General features: G+C 49.1%; 1 long non-coding RNA gene across 1 annotated transcript; it reads right to left on the reverse strand.

The window, feature by feature from the left end:
- Positions 1–4573: 4573 nt before the first annotated feature.
- On the reverse strand, positions 4574–9393 carry LOC120647223. Its single transcript, XR_005664708.1, has 2 exons — positions 8645–9393; positions 4574–5193 (listed from the first exon to the last, which is right to left on the reverse strand). It is a non-coding gene; the product is annotated as an uncharacterized LOC120647223 (long non-coding RNA).
- Between the last annotated feature and the right edge of the window lie 492 nt (positions 9394–9885).

The following is a 9885-nucleotide window of genomic DNA, read 5'->3' on the forward strand; positions in this document are numbered from 1 at the left end:
CTGCACATAACTCAAGGTAGATGCTTAGTAGCATGCCCACGGGTCCCAAATCCTGTTGGCTGTAATCCTTTGAGATAGACAGCTAGGTTAAGTGAACGGAGCTCAAGGGGCCGGCCTTTAGGTTAAGAGAAAGTCCGGACCTCCAGGTTCCCAGTCCTAGGTACTACGGCACTCATTCACAGGAGGTGGTGCGTGCAGGCTTAGGGTACGGAACCAGGCTAAGCGGCTACACGGCTCCGGACCTCCCCGGAGAATGAGTGCGCTTCCCAGAACCTGCAGGTTCCCAGGGGTCCGAACCCCTCTCTTCCATGAGGGGTCTCGAGCTAAGTCACTAACTAGCCAACTCAATTCGGACCACAATCACCGCACAAGAGTAAGAAGCCACGTGGGGGTTATCGTAAACAGAAAGCGTAGATTGAAATTGGAATGTAACATCCTTAGAGGCGAACTGAGAATAAACTTTTCCTTTATAACTAGATGTACATGAGATGTGCGATGTAAGCCAGAACACGGGTTTATGAGGCCGGAGCTGTCCGGACCTCCGGGCCCCCAGTCTTAGGTACTACGGTACCCGCCCTAGGGAGGTAGAGCATGCAGGCTTAGGGTACAGAACCAGGCTAAGCGGCTACACGGCTCCGGACCTCCCCAGAGGGTGAATACGCTTCCCTGGACCTGGTTCGCAGAGGTCCGGACCCCTCCACGGGGGAGGCTCACCGGACTGGAGCACATGGAAGTACTACCTAGTTACAAAGGAAAAGGCTTTATTCCCTGCTGGGCCTCTAAGGGTAGGATTTACAGAGATGTAGAGTCGGGGATGCGACCGGAGTCGGCTTTCCGCCGGAGCGGGCTTGGTGCGACCGGAGTCGGCTTTCCGCCGGAGCGGGCTTCCTCACATGAGTGAGGTATGCTGCGAGCTAGGATTTGTCTCTCCGCCGCTCGCAGCTTGTGAGGGGGCCCTTGATGGGCGCCCTGACTCTTGCCGGCGAGCAGCGCGCGCCGCCGCCGACGGTGGCTGCTCCACGGGCACGGTTGCCCCTGGCGCAGGAAGGCGAGGGGCGTGTAGCGTGGAGGACGCCACACCCTCCGTCATCTCTACGTCGTCCACACGAACCATGGGGACGAAGAAGAGATGAACTGCGACCAGCTAAACCCCCTACCTGGCGCGCCAAATGTCGTGGTGCTGCAAACCACGGCCGGGTGGCGGAAGGCACCCGCCCTAGCCCAGAGGGTGTGTACTCTGGGGTTAGCTAGTCCCAGATGGATCTCACTCAAGAACACGATGAACACAGCAAGATTTAGAGTGGTTCGGGCCGCCGGAGCGTAATACCCTACGTCCACTGTGTGTTGTATTGCCTTCCCACGAGAGTGAGAGAGGTTTTTAGAGCTTGTGTGTCCGGAGAGCCAGACTGAGTGTGTCTGAGATCTCCCCCCTAGAAGGAGGGCGTGCTCTCCCTTTTATATATCCAATGGGAGCACGTACACTGAGCGGGGCCCCGACATGTGGACCCGGCGATGTATTATAAACTACATTTTGGCCTTCAATGCCTCAGATCCGGGGATCTTGTCATCGGCTTCTGTGCGTAGCTTCTGACCAGGGATGGTCTTGAGCTGTCCTGTCAGAGTAGAGTCTAGCCTCTGCAGCCGCACGTCGAGGTCATGATGAAGCGCCGAACTACTGACTCAGTCCACTGTAGCAGCGTGCACTGTTGCTCCAGTCAGTAGCTGGTCATCATGACTCGTCGCCCATGCGCACGGCACTGAGTCTTTAATGCTTGTCTTAGTAACTGACGAGCCGCCTCGGTAACTGGCGATCCACAGTGTGGACTGAGAAAAGCTGCCCCGTGCCTAGAGGCAGCAGAGCCTGCCTCGACCACTCGCACTTAATGCGGGTGGGTGAGGGAGCTTCCAGCGGAAGGCTTGCGCCCGCGCCCGCGTCTGCGTGACACGTGGCGGCTCCGAACCCCTCCCGAGCAGCTAGCTGAGCCGAGAGCTCACGGGAGTCCGGATAGGCACGTGGAGGTCTCGGACCCATCTGCAGGAGTCCGGATGGCTCGTGGAGGTCCTGGACCCACCTGCGGGGGTCCGGGTCCGTGGCCACAGGTGCTGAGCATTTCCACCTCTGGGACACGTGGTGACACCAGACCCGTCCCCGAGCGGGAAGCGGGTCCGGGACCGTTGGTCCGGTGAGATGGAGTCGGACCCCAGGGGTCCGGCTGCTCAGCTCCTTAGGGCGTAGTTACGGATAACTACGCGAGTCTTGGCACAGTAGGAGTGGGTACCCCAGTTGCAGGGTACCGACAAATAAGAATAATTATCTGCATAATATTATTAAAGCTTAACAAATCAAATTGTTGTTATAGGTAGATCATAGTTGAATTGTTTTAATCAACAATAAGACATAATTTACGATAATGAACAGGATGATGTATGATAAAAAAATAGTATAACTTTTAAGTAAGGATACAACGACATGCAAATTTTTGAATTTTCAATACTAGCCGCGCAAATGTGCGGGCTATACGCTTAGTTCATATTGGAGTTATGAGCTACTAGCAAATTAGAGATAATTTATTGCTGTCTTCGTTTGAAATAACAGAATTTATTGCCCAAGAATGAGAGAGAGACACGCCTAATCCTTTCCTTTGCAATTCCGCGAAAAGGAACCTCAGGGCTGGTTGCCTGAGGTATTTCTCTGACCAGTGACCGGAGCGCTGTTCCAGCCTTGGGGCTTCAACTGCATGAGCAAAGTTAATTCACCTTCCGTACAAGAACTCCTGCCTCCCGCCCTGCCGCGGTGCCGCCCAGCAGAAAGAACTGGGCTACATCACACATTGACAGGGTACCCAAAGGAATACGCCCTCCATGCCGGGACACGGGGTTTTATACGTTCGCCGAGACACCGTTTTGGTGTAGACTAAGCGAGGTTACCACCAGTGCGTCCCCGTACTGTGAAAACGTACCAAGGGAATTCGCCACTAGTGCAGAGGCTGGTAGTGCAGTTACGATATCGGTAAAGTTTACGTCCTTTTTATGTCTAGAGAGATCAAGGAATCAAAACCTAATAATGCAGACATTATACATGCTCGGAGGGTGGGGATCTTATCCGGTGCATGGAGTGTACTATTTTGTAGGAAATGTTATCGAGATGAATATGCCTTGCTTCGCTGCTGGAGTAGTATTCATATTCCTAGTAGGAATGTAATAAGGATCAAGGTTCAAGATAACACATGAGCTTTTCGGATTTGGACCTTTCCTCGCGATTCTAGCGCTGCTCCTGTCGCTGGAGACAGTGCAATTGCTCGTAGCCATGCAGACTTACTTGCCATAATTAGTTTTTTAGGAAGAAAACATGAACATTTATTCATGTACAAAGATGTTCATAGGTACATGTAGGAACTCCAGTGGACGGATGACGAACCAAATATATCTCCCAGGGGAAAAAGAACACACACCCTTATCTAAACTATGGGCTTCTCTATTACAATTTCGACTTTCGTGCTTGAAAAGAACCTCGCCGACAAGATTTTTCTTGAAAAGAATTTCATTTAAAATGGCACTATACGGGCATGCATAAACTCCAAATTTCTAATGACCTCTAGACAATCTGTTGCGATCAAACAGCGAGGCAAATTTGAAATTTGAAGTTTCTTCGTCGAACTGGGCATCAGCCGTTTGCTTCATTCTGGTTTTCCTTTCTTCACTGCGGGAGGTGGAGTAGGACCAGACTGCGGCAACGACGGTCGGCAGCGACGACACCTAGTAGGTGCTCCGATGAGGACTCACGGGTGCCCTGTCAAGGGGCTGGATAGTAATGGCTTGTTTATTGCTGCAAGCGCAATAGTGTTTGATTTATAGTAATGGAAGCACTTGCTTGTAATGAGGCTTTATCTCTGGCTTTAGACAACAACTTGCCATAATTAAAGTCGTATCTATATGTTCTTCATGCAGAAATCAGACAGTCCATTAATTGTTTACCCTGGTATGTGATAATGTGAATAGAAGAACATCTTTAACCATTCTTGGCTTTTGCCTGTCTTTTATTTCCTACTGTGTGAATAGACAGGCAATTTGCCGCCTGCCGCAGGATGGTGCCGTGCATCTATTCCATGGTCAGCCGTTTCATGCAAATTGTTGGAAGTCCACTTCGCCGCGGTTATGCTTGCAAAGTCCTCTTATTTGTCTTTGTGTACTTGTTGCAATGCAGCGTAAAGCACCGAAAGGTTTGTTCGGTGGAATTGTAACAGAAGTGCTAGCTGCAAGTAGCAGCGCAGCGACGTCTCGGTTTGATGAGGTCAACTGACTATTTCGAAACAAGATGTCTCACGCTCAAAGGTTGATTAGCACCATTCCTAACTAGAGAAGCTGCTGAGAAAGTGCATGGCGCTTAATTATTTGCATAAACTTCAGACACCATGTGTACTGAATTCCTGATGCAGTCTGATATGCAGATAAGAACATTCAGACATTCAGTCGCAGACCGGGAAGTGTATATATCGCAAGATGATTTAGAAGAGAAAATGGGCAGTAGATTTCTTAAAAATAATACATGCTGATTCATGCATAAGTTGAAGTATTGAACACAGAGACACATAGTTGAGGCTTGATATAGGCATGTGTGTATGGTGAACAATTTGACAAATGTTAAGTAGAATGCAGATCTGTAAAACTTAGCAGCACGCCTGTACTCTTAGCTGTGTACTAGAACTCGTTGGAAATTTATGTAGGACAATAATATCCCGGAGACTGTTATGTTGATTCATACTTCTGGTAAATGCACGTGTTCTTTTCAGATGAAACATCAAGTACTACTGACAGGTCTCCGTGCTCTGTGATACTGTATCTAGCATCATGTAGTGTCAAATATTGACTTGACATAAGAGGAGCTTCTGAATGATGGTATATCAAATGAGTTAATTAAGCAGTGAGTGACCTGTAACATATGGTTTATCAGAAGAGTTAACTGAGCAATGAGTGACCTGTAACATCGTACTACAGATTAATCAAATGCAACTGTTGAAACTTGATCAGAAACTCTATTTTTTGTGATGAATCATATATAGTTTCTCTGAAAATTAGCGTTATGTTTCATTTTGAATCAGAATCAGATCTAAATTTTGTTCATTTGATTTTGCATACATCGCATATTTATTTGGCAATATATTACTATTGTTTTTTTGTCATAATTGGTCATAGCTTGATTGTCACAGAACAGTCCAAATAATACCAATCAAGTGCAATAATGGACACTTAACCTCAAACCAGAATTACTGCACTCAACCAGTACACTCAGACCGCCTGCTGCAACCAGGATCGATTACACAGGAACTCTCGCCAAAAGACGAGCACAGGTGATTACCGGCAATAAAAGCGTTCAAGCCATTTAGAAACCGAGCTTATAACAGAAGTACCAACTTAATCTACAGTAAGTGTTTACAAGCCAGTTTTACAATTCAAACCTCAGAGTTCAAACGCAGCGGAAAGTAATTTAGAGTTTAAAACAAGTTTCCAAAAATACAATACGATAGATAACATCGACGACAGAAGACGAGCTTCACATCTTGCCCACTGATGTGAGGCTCACCTGCCCGAACTTCGCGAAGAAGACGGGACCCACTCGACCGACCAACCCGGAGGAAGTGGTTGACCGATCCACGAGGCGCAGATCTCCTCGAAGTCCTCCGGAACGCATCCTGCTAAAAATATATTACAACAAGCCTGAGTATTCTAATACTCAGCAAGACTTATTCGTCCATGGGTATACTTAGTCCATTATCTAGACATGCAAAGCTGTTTGGCTCTGGAGTTATTTTGCTGAAAAGCTGCTAATATTGAATCCTTACTTTTAATATTTTAGCGCCAATTGAGTTGACCGCTATAACTTAGGTTTGCCTAGTTCTCTAGAGCATACATGATTCATCACATTAATCTTTAGTAACATACAACTCCATTCTTCCATTCCAGTCTCATTCCACTTCTTTACTACGATGCGACGAAGTGACCAAGGTTCTCATAACCGCGAGTCACGGCGAATCGATCCGATTTAACCTTGCAAGGTGGACCTAACACACACGTCACATATAGGCCCCGTCGGACCCTACGTGGCAACCCTTCACATATGCACACCGAACAGCCGAACTGCCCTGCGACCCGGGACTGCTAGCCCCATCGATACCAACGAAGGGCCAGCCATGAGTTTGTATACTAGCTCCACTGGTGAAGACTATCAAATCCGCCTACCGGTGCACATATGGTACTGAGCTTACCGGTTTCGACTACCTCCTACTTCCGGCATGTGGTTAGTACTGTTCAAACTTGGACAGCACGGCCAGCAATGGTACGGTCCTCAATCGACACAGGCGGAGACTCAACTTTCCTTTATTCCATGGTCATGTCCAACTTTTCTCTCCGCCCGGTCTCCATTTCCATTCTCATAGCATTATTTCTCATATAACTGCCTGAAGTAGCAACCTTATATCTCGCGGGTGACAGGAAATCACCCGTCTTCTACCGAGTTTACTTAAGCATAGCAGTGCTACCGATAACTGAACTAGTAAAGACACTGGGTATCCAAGATTATGCATCTATGGTTCCAATCAATTCATTGAACGTAAATGCAAAATACTTTAAATATAACATGGAGTAATTAAAATAAGGGTCATGCTCCGGGGTTTGCCTTGCCAGTCAGCGGGGTTAGCGACTTCTAAATCTGGCTCGATGGCTGCTTCGGCTTGCGGTTCTCCTGCTTGTGGCGGCTCAGCGACCAACTCGTAGACGGCTTCGCTCGTGACATCTACACGTATGAAAAAGGATGCCATGCAATAATTAAAATGGTGCAATGAAAAGACACAAGTATTCGTGATGCAATGATAACACCGAAAGAAAGATTATTTGGCAGCGCAAAAAGGAAAACTGCGGCTAGGAGCGAAATACGTGCAGGAACTCAACTTGCTGACATGAATAAATCAACAAAATTTTACTAGCATGAAAATGCATTGATATCACATGCAAGCAAAATTTATAAACTTTTATTGCAAAAACAAGACATTTATTTTTGCCATAGTAAAATAAACTGAACAACAATATATCCACAAATATGCACATAGGCCATGCACCTGAAAATTTTTCAGTGGACTACACATGCAAGGATTAAGCCACTGCAAATTTTTCATAATTTTTAGAGCAATAGAACAACTAGTATTAAATAAACTAGATTAAGCACAAACCAAATTTTTAGCAGGGGCAAAAGTAACATTTCACATGCCTGAGTATTTTTCTTCTAAAGATCTTGATTTTAGAAACCTAACAGAATTTAGTTTGCATTTTTCGCATTTTTCTTTTTTTCTACACATTTTTGAAGTTTTCAGCCGAAATAAACAAACGAAATTGAAAAACAAAAACTAAAAGAGGGGGCTGACAACTAGGCCCCACATGCAAGGGAGCCCAGCCCCCCTCCCCTGTTTTTGGCCCACGCCACGGCCGGCGCGCGGCCAGGCCATCCCACGGCGGCGGCGTGCCTCGCCGGCGGGGGCCGGCCGACGGCGCGGCGCCGCTGGCCCGCGGCCAGGGCGGAGCGGAGATGCGGGGGCGCGCGCGGGGCAGAGCACTGGGGCGCGCGGGGGGCAGGGCGGCGGCGCACGCGGGGCAGGGGCGGCGGCGCTGCGTTCCCCGCCGGCGGCGCTGCGTTCCCCGCCGGCGGCGCTGCGTTCCCCGCCGGCGGCGAGGCCAGCCGGCGGCGGGCGGAGCATCCCCGCGGCCAGGGGAGCCCGGCGGCCTCGGGGCGCACGACAGCGGCTTGCGGGCCCTGCGTAAGGCGGCCCGCGGCATGCGCGCGCGGCGGCGCAGAGCGCCCACGGCGGCGCGGCGTGTTCCCGGCGGCAGCAGTGGGGGATTCGAGCGGGGAAAGGGACTGGGAGGAAGAGTAGGGCGTGGGGAGGGCTTACTGGGCACTTGAATCGAGCGGAGGTGGACCGGAGATAGGAGATCGATGAGCGCGGGCGGAGCTCCGGTGAGCGGCAATGGTGGCCGGCGATGGCGGCTCGATTCCGGCCGGGAAACGGCACGGCTGAGCTCGGGGAGAGGTGGGGATTTTTCAGGGCGAGGCTAGGGAGGTCGGGATGCGAGGAATCGAGCGGGACGGCGAGGGGTGGCCGGAGCAACGCCGGCGGCGGTCGCTGCTCGCTCTGCTCAACTTGAACTCGAGGAAGAAGAAGGGGACGGAGGCAAGAAGCATCCAGGCTCGCGAGCGGATAAGGGCGATGCAGCGCGGAGGGCGAGGATCGCCGGCGCGCGCGACGCGTGGAGTCGCCGGCGGTCGGTCGCGGTATGGGCGCCGAGCACAGTGACGAACAGGGAATCAACAGTGATCCTTTTGACCGATTTTTGACTCAACTCTGACCATCCAAAACTCAATTTTTCATATGAGAACATGAAATTTGGCCAAAATAGAAGTTGTAGAGAAAGAAAAGATCTACAACTTTGCTTTTGGGTGAAAGTTGATTTGGAGCTCGGATTAGGGAGAAAAACGAGATCGAACGTAGCTAAGTCGAAAGTTACTATGCGAACTCAATTAGTGCTAATGACGGTGATTAGCCTCGATTAGCGACTAAACACATGATTAGCACAGAAAATTAACACCGGGTGTTACATTGATCCTATAAGCTGATCTGATCTACAGTTATTCTTGTGTGTCTGTCTAAATGATGATGAGACATGGCATCCTGGATCCAAATGCCTTATTAGAAGAAACTTGAGCAGTTATTATTAACTTGGCAGAAAATAACAAAAATATAGGATTGTGTAGACAAACAAACTCTCTTGCAGAAACGAAATCAACAACCAACAATAATATAATTAATAACGCAGGAAGAGCAAGTAACATATGCATCGAGATCGACCGTCATCTATCTGCAGATGCAAGGCTTCCTCGCCTGAAAACAGAAAACCCTACCCGCGCCGGCCGTTCCATCAGGAGCAAATAAATTAAAAAGCTGCGTGTGAAGTGGTGCAGAACTTACATGATCCTTGGCTTGGCCTTACCGTCGCTGTTGTATATCTCGCCGTGGAAGAAGAACAGCTACGTTGCCTTCCAGCCTCGCTCTAGGGTTTCATCACAAGTATGTGGAAGGTGTGTGTGCCGCCACAAGAGAATGAAACTGCTAGATGATCTGGTCGCCTGCTGTTTCCCGTGCAGTCCCTCTCCAGACACGATCAGGACGAACGCGTCGGCTTTCAGATCATGCTGGCAGCTTCATCTTCTTGTGCTGCACAGACTAACTAAACTGAGCGAAGCACATACACCTCACCGAATCCCTCCCTCACCTGTCTGCCATGCTTATTAGTAGAGAGAGAGAGAGAGAGAGAGAGAGAGAGAGAGAGAGAGAGAGAGAGAGAGAGAGAGAGAGAGAGAGAGAGAGAGCAGGCAGTGGCGTGTTGTTGATGGCGTGGGGCTGCTGGGGGGAGATTATCTAGAGCTTTTTATGGAGTCCCTTTCGTGCTAATCTTTTGTTAGTTTTTGTTTGTTTGTACTACTCCGAAAGCTGATGCGCTGGGACGAAGAATAATGCAAAGGCGAGGGGAAAGATGAGTGCAACACGTGGTCCCTGTTGGCACTCTCTCACACACACAACACCCTCTTATTTGCATGTGGAGGAAGAAGATGAGAGGAAGAAGAAGAACTCAGGAAGAGCACACGAAGTGGGGCTGCTTCAATCTTGTGAGCTGCTGCTGCTCTCCTTTTTTATAGACACTCTTGGTCAAGGTGAGAATTTACAAGGCATGGCTCTATAGTACATTGCAGCCCCTACCTCCTACTGCTACAACTATCTACTATTACAAGTCATTGCTGCCATATAGTAATATGCAGCTACTACTATATGCTACAGGCAT

Source organism: Panicum virgatum, chromosome 9K (genome assembly GCF_016808335.1).
Source record: "Panicum virgatum strain AP13 chromosome 9K, P.virgatum_v5, whole genome shotgun sequence".
NCBI classification, from domain to species: domain Eukaryota; kingdom Viridiplantae; phylum Streptophyta; class Magnoliopsida; order Poales; family Poaceae; genus Panicum; species Panicum virgatum.